Consider the following 15,430-nt stretch of genomic DNA (forward strand, 5'->3'; position numbering starts at 1 on the left):
AATGAACATCATTGCTTAATCATGTATCATCTCCAAATGACCCCTCCCCCCACCATATCAAACTGAGCCCTAAGGGTGAACATGCCCTGGACTGTGAGAGTGGGGGGCATAGTGGGGAGTGTGAGTGCCGTCTCACTACCCTGGACATTTGGGGATGTGTGGGAGCATTTCTAGTGGCTGCAGAGACTGGGGGAAAGCTACTGCTAAGGGGGCAGGGGTGGAGTGGGGCGGAAAGGGAACCTCTCAATTGAAGACAAGATGCTCCCCCTGAAACCCCTGCTCACACTAGGCAGAATGCAGATGTTCCTGAACTCATAATGCTGGGTGGAGCTACACAGATCTAAGTATGTATTCCCAAATTACAAAAATGGCCCCTACATTCTATTTAGTTATTTGTGTGGGTGTGGGTGAGGAACAGTAGACAGGAAGAATTTTTTTTTCCAGTTTTATTGAGAATTAATTACATATATCACTGTAAAAGGTTTAAGGTGTTCAGCATGACGGTTTGATTTAAATATGTTCTGAAACAATTGTCACAATAGGTTTAGTTAACATCCATCATCTCATTTAGATACAAAAAAAGAAAAGACAAAAATTATCACTGTATCGAGAGCGCTTAGGATCCACTCTCTTAACAACTTTGCTATATCATAATGCAGTGCTAACTATAGTCGTCATGTTGTACATTACGTCCATAGTACTTATTTATCTTACAACTGGAAGTTTGTACCTTTGACCACCTTCTTCCAATTCCTTCCTCCTACACCTCTCCCCCAGCCCCCTGCCGCCTCTTGTACCACAAATCTTATGTCTTTGTCTATAAGCTTGATGTTTTGTTTTTTGTACATAGATTTGACATGTGAGATCATACAGTATTTGTCTTTCTCTGTCAGATTTATTTCAGTTAGCAAAATGCCTTCAATGTCCACCCATGTTGTAGCAAATGGTAGGATTTCCTTGGGTTTTTTTTAATGGCTGAATAATATTCCACTGTCTATATATATACCACAGCTTTTTTTTATCCATTCATCTATTGATAAGCACAGGTTGTTTCCATGTTTTGGCTATTGTAAATAATGCTGCTATGAACATGGGAGTGCAGATGTATTCTCAAGTTAGTGTTTTTGTTTCCTTTGGATATATTCCCAGAAGTAGAATTGCTGGATCATATGGTAGTTTTATATTTAATTTTTTTAGGATCCTCCATACTGTTTTCCATAGTTGCTATACCAATTTATAATCCCACCAACAGTGCACAAGGGTTGCCTTTTCTCCACATCTATGCCAGCATTTGTTGTCTCTTTGATGACGGCCATTCAGCCATGAGGTGATACCTCATTGTGGTTTTAATCTGCATTTCCCTAATGGCTAGTGATGTTGAGCATCTTTTCATACACCTGTTGGCCATTCACACATCTTTGAAGAAAAATGTCTATTCAGATCCTTTGCCCATTTTTTAATTGGATTTTTTTTGTTTTTGCTATTGAGTTGTATGAGTTCTTTATACATTTTGGATATTAACCCCTTATCAGAAACGTGGTTTGCAAATATTTTTTTCCCATTCTGTAGGTTGTTTTTTCACTTTGTTGGTTTCTTTTGCTGTACACAAGCTTTTCAGTTTGATGTAGTCCCACTTGTTTATTTTTGATTTTGTCGCTTGTACTTTACATATGATTTCCAAAAAGTAATCACCAATACCCAGGTCACGGAGCTTTGATCCTATGTTTTCTTCTAAGAGCTTCATGGTTTCTTACAGTTAAGTCTTTAATCAATTTTGAATTAATTTTTGTGTGTGGTACATGATAGGGGTCTAGTTTTATTCTTTGACATGTGAATATCCAATTTTCCCAGTACCATTTATTGAAGAGACTTTCTCCATTGAGTATTCTTGTCTCCCTTGTCAAATATTAGTTGACTGTACATCCTTGGGTTTATTTCTGGGCTCTCGATTCTGTTCCTGAGGTCTATGTGTCTGTTTTAATGCCAGTACCATACTGTTTTAATTACTATAGCTCTACAGTATAGTTTGAGATCAGAAAGTGTGATGCCTCCTGCTTTGTTGTTCTTTCTCAGGATTTCTTTGGCTATTCAGGGTCTTTTGTGGTTCCAAATAAATTTTAGGAGTGTTTTTTCCTATTTCCATATAAAAAAATACCATTGGCATCTTGATAGGGATTGCATTGAATCTACAGATGGCATTTGGTAGTATTGCCATTTTTACAGTATTAATTCTTCTAATCCATGAACATGGAATACCTTTCCATTTATTTGTATCTTCTCTGATCCCTTTCATCAATGTCTCGTAGCTTTCAGAGTAGAGATCTTTGATCTCCTTGGTTAAATATATTGTAAGCATTTTATTGTTTTTGATGATACTATAAATGGGATCAATTTCTTTTTCAGAACATTCATTGTTAGTGTATAGAAACACTACTCATTTTTGTATGTTAATTTTGTATTTTACAACTTCACTGAATTTGCTGATCAATTCTAACAGTGTTTTTTTGGTTGAGTTTCTAGGATTTTCTATATATAAAATCCTAGACAGAAAAAATTCTTAAGTATCAGATTAAAACTCTAACTAGCCAGGGAAGGAGATAAACTGTCTCCATTCTTAGGAAACTATAAGAAGGCAAAAGTGATCCTTTCCCCTTCAGTTTTGAAATTACTCAGGAAGAAGAGCTAGGTCAGGCCCAAGACTGCCTCTTATTTGTTCTTGCCTTATTCCTTCCATCCCTCACCCTTCCAGCCACTTATTCACTCAGCTTCTTAACTGAGCTCCTACTAGGTACTCATTGTACTGAGTTAGGTGATATGGGGAAACCAATACACGTGTTCATGGAAAATTAGCGCATAATACAGAGTAATAACTTGCTATTTCTAAAAATACATTTGCTAAATATATGTTAAAATTTTATTTTACTAAATAAGTACTACATGCACACAGTATAAAATTCAAGAAGAACAAAAGAATATATAGGACAAAGTAATTTTTTGTCTTTCTCCTATTTCCCAATTATTTGTGTACTCTTACAGAGAAGGTATTAGTTCAAAAGCAGAGTGGTGCTGCCTATTTCAGAAGAGGATAACTCTCTGCAGCTGGAGTGATCAGGGAAGGATCCTCAGATGACCTTTCACTATGGATAGAATATAGACAGAAGGTAGGGAGGGATGAGGGGGACAAGCACTGGTAAAGATTCAGAGGAGGGAAAAAGCCCAGTATGTATGGGATGAAGAATGCAGGAGAGAGACAGGCCTAGCAAGAGGAAAGGGTAGGCACTCAGCACGTTCCAAGGAAAAGAGTATAAAAAGGGCCCACTGTGAATGTCAGGCTGAGATACCTCCTTTTTGGCCACTGAAAAAACCTAGGAATCCAATGAGTGTCTTTAACAGGAAAATGTCATTTAGGAAGGTTACCCAGACTTCCTTAGCACAACGGATCCAACGGAGGAGAGTCTGGAGGTGGGAAACCGGGGAGGAGACAGATTAGAAACGAAGCTATGGAGCAAGAAATAGAGTCACAGAAAGACAAGGGAAGATAAAAAAGCAGTGATGAGACCTTAGGTATGGTGGCACCTCTGACAGGGAGAAAGGTGGTGTGACCAAGAGAAACAGGGAAGTCAGTGGGAGGAGTCATCTTGGGAATGAGGAAGATAAATTTGGGGTTTGGGAGTCTGGGAAGATGACGAGACATCTCGGAAGGAAATGTCTAGAGGGAAGTTGCAGGCTTGGGAAACAGGTCAAAGGTCTTTAGAGCTAAAGATTTAAGGTCAGAGATGAAGAAAACAGATTGAAATAAAGGGGCAGAAAAGGAAAAGGAGAAAGACAGATAAGCATATTGGGTCACAGAAACACAGGATGAACAGCTTATCCTAAAGGTTATCCTAAGGTATTCATGATTTTACAGGCTTCTAAGAAGGCTACGTCCATAGTGCACAAAAGAAGAACAGATATAAAAGCAGACAAAGTAGTTTGTAGAGGACGCATATAGAAATGGTCAGAAAAGACAATGATGCAGTCAAGGAGGAAGGATTGAATGAATTAGAAAAGCTAGGTGCACCTAGAGAAAACCGGAAAGACAAAGCAGATTAAGTGGAAGACTCCACTCAGCAGAGAGTCATCTTGTAGAACACCAGAATGTGAGGCTCCTCTCAAACTCATCTGTATTTGTTGGAAAACTTAAAAATCGAGCACTTACCATGTAAGTGTCAGACCAGGCAACGTCACAGTATCACTTATCCTCAGACCCTTGTGACTTGACCTGTGAGAGTCCAACTATGCAGACGGGAAGCTCTATAAACTCCAGATATATAGACAACCTCGCCACAACATTATTTATTAATACAAAACGGAAGTCAGTATAAAGCAGCTCTCTACACTGGGGCCACGTGAGGCCACTTCATTACTCAAGAAAATGATCACTTTGTGAGTGATGCCACTTTGTGGGTTATACACTCGCTACTTACTTCAACATACCAATGGGAACTATAAGCTGTTACCTGCCTGGCCAAAACCAAATGGCTGTGCCTCATTCCACAATTTAGGTCTCATGGCTATAGTGACACCCGTGTGACAACACACGTCTTTTCAAATGTTGCAGAATAATCCACAGTGACCACACATAATTAAAAGCAGCAGTTAAAGTGTTCACAAGGGTCTAGGAAATCTTTTTACTTTTCTCCTCCCTGCCACCCCAAGCAAATATGGAAGGGTCATTTTCAGCCAGGCCATATAATGCTAAGAATGTCAGACTCTCATAAGAGAGAGGAGCTGGACCCTGGCTGCTGTGAAGATCGTGGGCCAGTCTACCATGAAGACACTAGAAGAAAATTTCTGAACAAATATAAAACACAGAGAAGTAACCACATTCACAAAATACCTTGCTATGATTATTAAAAATCACATCCTCAAAGAGAGCATGGCAGTTCACCTGATTCCTGGGTGACTCCCTGAAGACACGGGGGCAAGGCTGTGTCTCCCAGGGCTGGTCTATACACATGTTGTCAAACTGCACTCAGCTGCTCCCAATGGGGGCCAGAGGCGGTACAAAACCACCTCATTTCTGTCAGAGATATTAACAAACGTCACGTTGAAAAACTTTTTAGATGAATTAATTGGTAAAACATTCTGTGTTTTTACTGTATCACAACTATGCAATAAAACCTGCCCAAATCCAGGCCTAAGGAACTTTGGCTGGAGGGATCCTGAGGCCTGGCAGGGTCTGTATCAGTCAGTTTCTACCTACAGGTTCTCTTGCCATCTCTGTATCGGTTCTGTAAGTCGCTGCTGTTGGGCTGAATTTCAACACTGCATAAATTTAACGCTGCATAAATTAGCATAGGAAATTCCCCAAAGAATGAGGGAGAAGATTTACAAAATTGCTTCCTTCATTTGAGGAACTGCTAACACTCACTGTGGAGAAAGAAATTCCTAGCGTTTGCTCATCGTTCACGTACTGGGGCATGCAGGAACACCTTTCATAAACGGCTGGGTAAATTAATAAAAGGAGAGAATGGTTCAGGCACCCACACTGCTCTTTTCCCAAGTCTCTCTCTCTGATTCCAGCCACTGAGGAAGGAAGGACCTGCAGCCCGCCGTGTCAGACAGGAGCAGATCCCCTGGGGACCAGAGGCTGTGTGTCACTTCCATTGATTAAGACGATCTTAATTGTTTTCCTCTAATATTTTTGTTATACAGTAATCTCATCAACTTTTTTGAATTACAGCTTTCTTGGAGGGGCGACTATCGTAGCAGTGTGTCACCTACTTGTTCTCTCAATATATTTAAGAGGAATTAGGGCAACCCTGGATTGCTCGCAACCATCATGACAATAAAAATTGGTCTTTTTTAAAAAGGATATCGTTCAGAGTGCTTGTCTCTGTCTGAGCTTACCCAGCATCTTACCAAGATTTCAAAGACCTAGTAAAGTTTGGTACGGAAGAAGGAACGCTTACAGGGGTAAGGTTTACGGGGAGAAAACTAAAATGGAAATACGTCCTGACATACCTGAGTTTTCACTAAGGAGGGACAGGAAAAGTGGGGAGTGGAAGAGAATGGAGCCTCCCAGGAGGAACAGGGAGTGAGAGAGACAGAAGGAGAAGATTGTAAGTGAGAAAGAAGGGAAAGTAATCAATAAATTCAATTTATGAGAAGCACAACGCATGCTTTGCCTGTGCGCCAAGTACTACTCCTGGCCACCTGAAAATTTGATTAGCTAACTTATTTTGTTTTCAGTATCTGTCTCCTCCCCCCACCAAGTGCTGTTCTTTATTCTTTCCACTTTGAAGGAAACGCAGCTTAACGTTTTTAGGCCTGGGTCTACTTTCATCTTTTCTTATAACACATGCTCTGTGTGATATTCAAATTAAGTTACAAGTAATTAACTGTTTATACAACTTGCTGTAATAACAGACAAAACACAAACATACTGCACTTCTAACTCCTGAAGCATAAGTACTAGAAAAGAAGTGCCTATTAAGAAAAATGAAAGTCTATTACCATGGTAATACTTCTTCTATTGAACCCAGATTAAAAAAAAAAAGAAAATGCCATAAAGCAAGTATTACCCGCAGAAAGCAGTTTAGAAAAGGATTCCTATGATGCAAGAGGCTGGGGTAAGAAATCTAAACTTTGGAATTTAGTTTGCGTTGATGAGACTCCGAATGCGAAGGGCAGCCCCACGGAAGGATGGGAAAGCTCTTCTGGACCGCTCACGCGTCCTCCTGGGGATAAGCAGCCCAGCTGGGCGATTAATAAATGTCATTAGGTGGTGATGATAAAGAAGCCTTCAGACACAATAGAAGCACACTCCCGTGAGCCTTCCCAGAAAGTGAACCTTCTTGATTTATCTTGGCGCTCCCTGAAGGTGGGCATCTGTGTCCTCCGGAAGCAATGTGCTTAAGGAGGCGGGCCTCTGATGTGGGTCCAGGGGTGGGAGCAGGGTGACTGGAAGCAGCAGAGCCAAGGAAGGGTCCAGTCACAGTTGTGAGCTGGTCAGGGGACTGTTTCCTCGGCTGGTGCCTCTCTCCTCCCAGGCCGGTGCTTTTCTCCCAGGAAAACCGGGTGTGGTCCCTCATCTGCGAGCACCTACAGTTTCAGTGGGGGCAAGAGGACGGGAGAAGAGAACTTCTTTTTCAGAGACTCCTGCCCTCCGTCCAAGACATCTTCTGATTTGTTCCCGAGGTTGAGAAAGGAACTAGTGAGTCTGATCAGACCTCTGCAGGTGGCTCAGACCCGGTAGGCAGTGACCAGCAGCTCCGTATCTCCCGAAAGCGGGGAGCCTTGGCAGGACCTCTGAGAGGTTGAAGACCTCTCATGCAGTTCAGGCCAATGGGCTCCAGAGCTGTGGTTCTCAGACTCTGTGGACAGAGGTACCTGGGGAATTTGTTGGAAGTTCAGATGTTCAGGTCCCATCTCAGACCTGAATCCGATTCTTGGGGATGGACCAGGCATGTGCATTTTAAATAAACTCCCCAGGTGATTCGGATCACCCATGTCTGCGATCTGATGTTATAGGGAACAGCGTACTGCGTCTGGCATCACATTATCCTGGTCTGGACTCTGCCCCATCTACAGATCACTGAAATTCTCTCGCTGTTAATTTTTCCAAGTGAAAAGATGTGTTTAGGTTACAAGATTTTGATGTCCTTCTAACTCTAACAGCTTCTGAGTCTATGAAACCATTTACATGGAATTTATAGCTCATCTGAAAACAATAATAAAGTACAGCTTGCTCTGGCACTAGGTTTTTCTTTCAAGAATTCTGGTTTCTAAAGTGACAGCTCCTAATATGTTTCCAGGTGCTCTTCATACTCAAAGAACAGGGATGTACTTGAACCCTGGTCTAACATAAATACGAGTACAAGGGGTCAGAAAATGCACTGTCCTCAAGAACGCTGACACGTTCTGCCAGGGCAAATTCCTCTACAGGGACTGATCCTTAGGTATTCTATTTTGGAGGAAACCACAGACTGGAGGTGTCGTTTACATTTTTGAAATGAAGAGTTAGGTACACTAATCTTGGAATGGAATAACTTCATGTTAGGATCCGGCCTCATTTATCAAGGTCTTGACCCCAAGCTCCCCGTTACAGTCGAGTAACTTTTTGTTCTCCTCAAAGAGGAGCAGGAAGCACACAGACCTAAGTGGAGGTGACTCACTTATAAGATGTCCTCATTTCGGTCCTTCCTTTAGCTGAGCTGCTTGCCCCACTGCCCACCTGCTGATTTCACCCTCGGCTACGGTTTATCAGAGCCCACCTGGCCTCCATCATCTGACTACAGCCTCCACACTCACCTCTGTCCCTTGGGCGTCTCCTGGGTCTGGCCCTCACTTTTAGTCCTGGTCTTTCCTTGGCTCTTCTGATCCGGCTTCCTGCTCCATCTCCACAATCCCTTACCACCAAGGGTCCGTGGCCCACGGGGTGGAAGCCAGCACAGTACAGGGTAGCCTAGGGCTGGCTGAGGGACGCAGCCTGCTTTCTCTAATGCAGTTTATCAGCCGGCGGGCTCCATTCTACCAGGCAGAACTGAGATAGCCATTTTTCACTCCAAAGACTTCGGAGAAACTGAGAGACTGTTTTCACCCACTCCCAGTTCATTCTGCCACCCCGGCTTCCTCAGGGCTGTCGGGAGTACGAGCTTCAAGGAAAGACTAGGCAACGTGCAGAGCAATCAGAAGTGCAGCTGTCTTTCTGGAGGGGAAGCTTAAGGCTGACAGCAAACTCTAAGAAGCAGAGGCACAGGCGCGGCTAACAGCGCGGACCCCAGAGACGGGCATGAGACGCTAAGGCTACTGCTGCCGCCACCAAGAAGCCTGTGTGCGAACACAGGTCACTATCCACATCTCCCCTCCTGGGAGCCTGTGCAGCCCGCCACTGCCAGGGTTCCGTGATCCAGGGACAACTTCCCTGGGAGAACGCACGGCACACCTCAGGCTGGTGCAACGTCCCGCTGGCCTCTGCCGCCGCAGACTCGCCCCACATCTGCACCCCTTCCCCCTCCGGCCTGAGTGAGCCAGAGCCCCCGAGTCAGTTGCTCCTATGCTGAGCCCCGGGAGCTGTGAGAAAAAGAAGAGAAAGGGAAATCTCTCCCAGCAGCCTCAGGAGCAGCAGATTAAATAGCCACAATCAACTTGATGTACCCTGCATCTGTGGAATACATGAGTACACAACGAATCATCCCAAATTGAGGAGGTGGACTTTGGGAGCAAGATTTATTATTTTTTCCCCTTTTCCTCTTTTTGTGAGTGTATACGTGTATTCTTCTGTGTGAGATTTTGTCTGTATAGCTTTGCTTTCACCATTTGTCCTAGGGTTCTATCCGTCCGTTTTTTTTAATAAAAAAATTTTTTTTCTAAATAATTATTTTTTATTTTAATAGCTTTATTTTATTTTATCTTACTTTATTTTACTTTATCCTTCCTTCCTTCCTTCCTTCCTTCCCTTCCTTCCTTCCTTCCTTCCTCCCTCCCTCCTTCCCTCCCTCCCTCCCTCCTTCCCTCCCTTTCTTTCTTTCTTTCTACTTTTTCTCCCTTTTATTCTGAGCCATGTGGATAAAAGGCTCTTGGTGCTGCAGCCAGGAGTTAGTGCTGTGCCTCTGAGGTGGGAGAGCCAACTTCAGGACACTGGTCCATAAGATACCTCCCAGCTCCACATAATATCAAATGGCGAAAATCTCCCAGAGATCTCCATCTCAACACCAGCACCCAGCTTCACTCAAAGACCAGCAAGCCACAGTGCCGGACACCCTATGCCAAATAACTAGCAAGACAGGAACAGAACCCCACCCATTAGCAGAGAGGCTTCCTAAAAGCATAATAAGTCCACAGATACCCCAAAACACACCACCAGACGTGGACCTGCCCACCAGAAAGACAAGATCCAGCCTCATCCACCAGAACACAGGCACTAGTCCCCTCCACCAGGAAGCCTTCACAACCCATTGAAACAACTTTAGCCACTGGGGACAGACACCAAAAACAACGGGAACTACGAACCTGCAGCCTGCAAAAAGAAGACCCCAAACAAAGTAAGATAAGCAAAATGAGAAGACAGAAAAACACACAGCAGATGAAGGAGCAATATAAAAACCACCAGACCTAACAAATGAAGAAGAAATAGGCAGTCTACCTGAAAAAGAATTCAGAATAGTGATAGTAAAGATGATCCAAAATTCTGGAAATAGAATAGACAAAATGCAAGAAACATTTAACAAGGACCTAGAAGAACTAAAGATGAAACAAGCAACGATGAACACACAATAAATGAAATTAAAAATACTCTAGATGGGATCAATAGCAGAATAACTGAGGCAGAAGAACGTATAAGTGACCTGGAAGATAAAATAGTGGAAATAACTACTGCAGAGCAGAATAAAGAAAAAATAATGAAAAGAACTGAGGACTGTCTCAGAGACCTCTGGGACAACATTAAACACACCAACATTTGAATTATAGGGGTCCCAGAAGAAGAAGAGAAAAAGAAAGGGACTGAGAAAACATGTCAAGAGATTATAGTTGAAACCTTTCCCTAATATGGGAAAGGAAATAGTTAATCAAGCCCAGGAAGCACGCAGAGTCCCATACAGGATAAATCCAAGGAGAAACACACCAAGACACAATTTAATCAAACTGTCAAAAATTAAATACAAAGAAAACATATTAAAAGGAGCAAGGGAAAAACAACAAATAACACACAGGGTAATCCCCATAAGGTTAACAGCTGATCTTTCAGCAGAAACTCTGCAAGCCAGAAGGGACTGGCAGGACATATTTAAAGTGATGAAGGAGAAAAACCTACAACCAAGATTACTCTACCCAGCAAGGATCTCATTCAGATTTGATGCACAAATTAAAACCTTTACAGACAAGCAAAACCTGAGAGAGATCAGCACCACCAAACCAGCTTTACAACAACTGCTAAAGGAACTTCTCTAGGCAAGAAACACAAGAGGAGGAAAAGACCTACAATAACAAACCCAAAACAATTAAGAAAATGGGAAAAGGAACATACATATCGATAACTAACTTAAATGTAAATGGATTAAATGCTCCCACCAAAAGACACAGACTGGCTGAATAGATACAAAAACAAAACCCATATATATGCTGTCTACAAGAGACCCACTTCAGACCTACACACACATACAAACTGAAAGTAAGGGGATGGAAAAAGATATTCCATGAAAATGGAAACCAAAAGAAAGCTGGAGTAGCAATTCTCATATCACACAAAATAGACTTTAAAATAAAGACTATTAGAAGAGACAAAGAAGGACACTACATAATGATCAAGGGATCGATCCAAGAAGAAGATATAACAATTGTAAATATTTATGCACCCGACATAGGAGCACCTCAATACATAAGGCAAATACTAACAGCCATAAAAGGGGAAATCCACAGTAACACATTCATAGTAGGGGACTTTAACACCCCACTTTCACCAATGGACAGATCATCCAAAATGAAAATAAATAAGGAAACACAAGCTTTAAATGGCACATTAAACAAGATGGACTTAATTGATATTTATAGGACATTCCATCCAAAAACAACAGAATACATATTTTTCTAAAGTGCTCATGGAACATTCTCCAGGAGAGATCATATCTTGGGTCACAAATCAAGCCTTGGTAAATTTAAGAAAATTGAAATTGTATCAAGTATCTTTTCTGACCACAATGCTATGAGACTAGATATCAATTACAGGAAAAGATCTGTAAAAATTACAAACACATGGAGGCTAAACAATACACTACTTAATAACGAAGTGATCACTGAAGAAATCAAAGAGGAAATCAAAAAATACCTAGAAACAAATGACAATGGAGACACGACGACCAAAAACCTATGGGATGCAGCAAAAGCAGTTCTAAGGGGGAAGTTTATAGCAATACAATCCTACCTTAAGAAAGAAGAAACATCTAGAATAAACAACCTAACCTTTCACCTAAAGCAAAAAAACCCCAAAGTTAGCAGAAGGAAAGATATCATAAAGATCAGATCAGAAATAAATGAAAAAGAAATGAAGGAAATGATAGCAAAGATCAATAAAACTAAAAGCTGGTTCTTTGAGAAGATAAACAAAATTGATAAACCATTAGCCAGACTCAACAAGAAAAAAAGGGAGAAGACTCAAATCAATAGAATTAGAAATGAAAAAGGAGAAATAACAACTGACACTGCAGAAATACAAAAGATCACAAGAGATAACGACAAGCAACTCTATGCCAACAAAATGGACAACCTGGAAGAAATGGACAAATTCTTAGAAATGCACAACCTGCCAAGACTGAATCAGGAAGAAATAGAAAATATGAAGAGACCAATTAGAAGCACTGAAATTGAAACTGTGATTAAAAATCTTCCAACAGGGCTTCCCTGGTGGCGCAGTGGTTGAGAGTCTGCCTGCCGATGCAGGAGACACAGGTTCGTGCCCCGGTCCAGGAAGATCCCACATGCCATGGAGCGGCTAGGCCCATGAGCCATGGCTGCTGAGCCTATGCATCCGGAGCCTGTGCTCCGCAATGGGAGAGGCCACAACAGTGAGAGGCCCGTGTATCGAAAAAAAAAAAAAAAAAAAAAAATCTTCCAACAAACAAAAGCCCAGGACCAGATGGCTTCACAGGCGAATTCTAACAAATATTAAAGAAGAGCTAACACCTATCCTTCTCAAACTCTTCCAAAATATAGCAGAGGGAGGAACACTCCCAAACTCATTCTACAAGGCCACCATCACCCTGATACCAAAACCAGACAAGGATGTCACAAAGAAAGAAAATTACAGGCCAATATCACTGATGAATATAGATGCAAAACTCCTCAACAAAATACTAGCAAACAGAATCCAACAGCACATTAAAAGGATCATACACCATGATCAAGTGGGGTTTATTCCAGGAATGCAAGGATTCTTCAATATACGCAAATCAATCAACGTGATACACCATATTAACAAATTGAAGGAGAAAAACCATATGATCATCTCAATAGATGCAGAGAAAGCTTTCGACAAAATTCAACACACATTTAGAATAAAAACCCTGAAGAAAGTAGGCACAGAGGGAACTTTCCTCAACATAATAAAGGCCATATATGACAAACCCACAGCCCACATCATCCTCAATGGTGAAAAACTGAAAGCATTTCCACTAAGATCAGGAACAAGACAAGGTTGCCCACTCTCACCTCTCTTATTCAACATAGTTTTGGAAGTTTTAGCCACAGCAATCAGAGAAGAAAAGGAAGTAAAAGGAATCTAAATCGGAAAAGAAGAAGTAAAGCTGTCACTGTTTGCAGATGACATCATACTATACATAGAGAATCCTAAAGATGCTACCAGAAAACTACTAGAGCCAATCAATGAATTTGGTAAAGTAGCAGAGTACAAAATTAATGCACAGAAATCTTTGGCATTCCTATACACTAATGATGAAAAATCTGACAGTGAAATCAAGAAAACACTCCCATTTACCACTGCAACAAAAAGAATAAAATATCTAGGAATAAACCTACCTAAGGAGACAAAAGACCTATATGCAGAAAATTATAAGACACTGATGAAAGAAATTAAAGATGATACAAATAGATGGAGAGATATACCATGTTCTTGGACTGGAAGAATCAACATTGTGAAAGTGACTCTACTACCCAAAGCAATCTACAGATTCAATGCAATCCCTATCAAGCTACCACCGGCATTTTTCACAGAACTAGAACAAAAAATTTCACAATTTGTATGGAAACACAAAAGACCCCGAATAGCCAAAGCAATCTTGAGAACTGAAAACGGAGCTGGAGGAATCAGGCTCCCTGACTTCAGACTATAGTACAAACCTACAGTAAGCAAGACAGTATGGTACTGGCCCCAAAACAGAAATATAGATCAGTGGAACAGGATAGAAAGCCCAGAGATAAACACAAGCACATATGGTCACCTTATCTTTGATAAAGGAGGCAGGAATGTACAATGGAGAACAGACAGCCTCTTCAATAGGTGGTGCTGGGAAAACTGGACAGGTACATGTAGAAGTATGAGATTAGAACACTCCCTAACACCATACACAAAAATAAGCTCAAAATGGATTAAAGACCTAAATGTAAGGCCAGAAACTATCAAACTCTTAGAGGAAAACACAGGCAGAACACTCTATGACATAAATCACAGTAAGATCCTTTTTGACCCATCTCCTAGAGAAATGGAAAGAAAAACAAAAATAAACAAATGCAACCTAATGAAACTTAAAAGCTTTTGCACAGCAAAGGAAACCATAAACAAGATGAAAAGACAACCCTCAAAATGGGAGAAAATATTTTCAAATGAAGCAACTGACAAAGGATTAATCTCCAAAATTTACAAGCAGCTCTTGAAGCTCAATAACAAAAAAACAAACAACCTAATCCAAAAATGGGCAGAAGACCTAAATAAACATTTCTCCAAAGAAGATAAACAGATTGCCAAGAAACACATGAAAGAATGCTCAACATCATTAATCATTAGAGAAATGCAAATCAAAACGACAATGAGATATCATCTCACACTGGTCAGAATGGCCATCATCAAAAAATCTAGAAACAATAAATGCTGGAGAGGGTGTGGAGAAAAGGGAACACTCTTGCACTGCTAGTGGGAATATGAATTGGTACAGCCACTATGGAGAACAGTATGGAGGTTCCTTAAAAAACTACCAATAGAACTACCATATGACCCAGCAATCCCACTACTGGGCATCTACCCTGAGAAAATCGTAATTCAAAAAGAGTCATGTATCAAAATGTTTTTTGCAGCTTTATTTACAATAGCCAGGGGATGGAAACAACCTAAGTGTCCATCATCGGATGAATGGATAAAGAAGATGTGGCACATATATACAATGGAATATTACTCAGCCATAAAAGGAAACGAAATTAAGTTATTTGTAGTGAGGTGGATGGACCTAGAGTCTGTCATACAGAGTGAAGTAAGTCAGAAAGAGAAAGACAAATACCGTACGCTAACACATATGTATGGAATCTAACAAAAAAAAAATGTCATGAAGAACCTAGGGGTAAGACAGGAATAAAGACACAGACCTACTAGAGAATGGACTTGAGGATATGGGGAGGGGGAAGGGTAAGCTATGACAAAGTGAGAGAGTGGCATGGACATATATACACTACCAAACGTAAAATAGCTAGTGGGAAGCAGCCGCATAGCACAGGGAGATCAGCTCAGTGCTTTGTGACCACCTGGATGGGTGGGATGGGGAGGGTGGGAGGGAGGGAGATGCAAGAGAGAGGAGATATGGGAACATATGTATATGTATAACTGATCCACTTTGTTATAAAGCAGAAACTAACACACCATTGTAAAGCAATTATACTCCAGTAAAGATGTTAAAAAAAAAAAAAGAAGCAGAGGCAGAAATGCTGGACGCCACCAGAGCAGAGA

The 15,430-nt window shown here is 41.3% G+C and overlaps 1 protein-coding gene across 3 annotated transcripts in view; it reads right to left on the reverse strand.

Moving 5' to 3' along the window:
- Nucleotides 1-15,430, reverse strand: part of CHCHD3 (coiled-coil-helix-coiled-coil-helix domain containing 3) — a 306,201-nt gene that overhangs the window by 19,430 nt on the left and 271,341 nt on the right. The window lies entirely within an intron of this gene.

This window comes from Tursiops truncatus, chromosome 9 (assembly GCF_011762595.2).
Source record: "Tursiops truncatus isolate mTurTru1 chromosome 9, mTurTru1.mat.Y, whole genome shotgun sequence".
Taxonomy (NCBI): Eukaryota; Metazoa; Chordata; class Mammalia; order Artiodactyla; family Delphinidae; genus Tursiops; species Tursiops truncatus.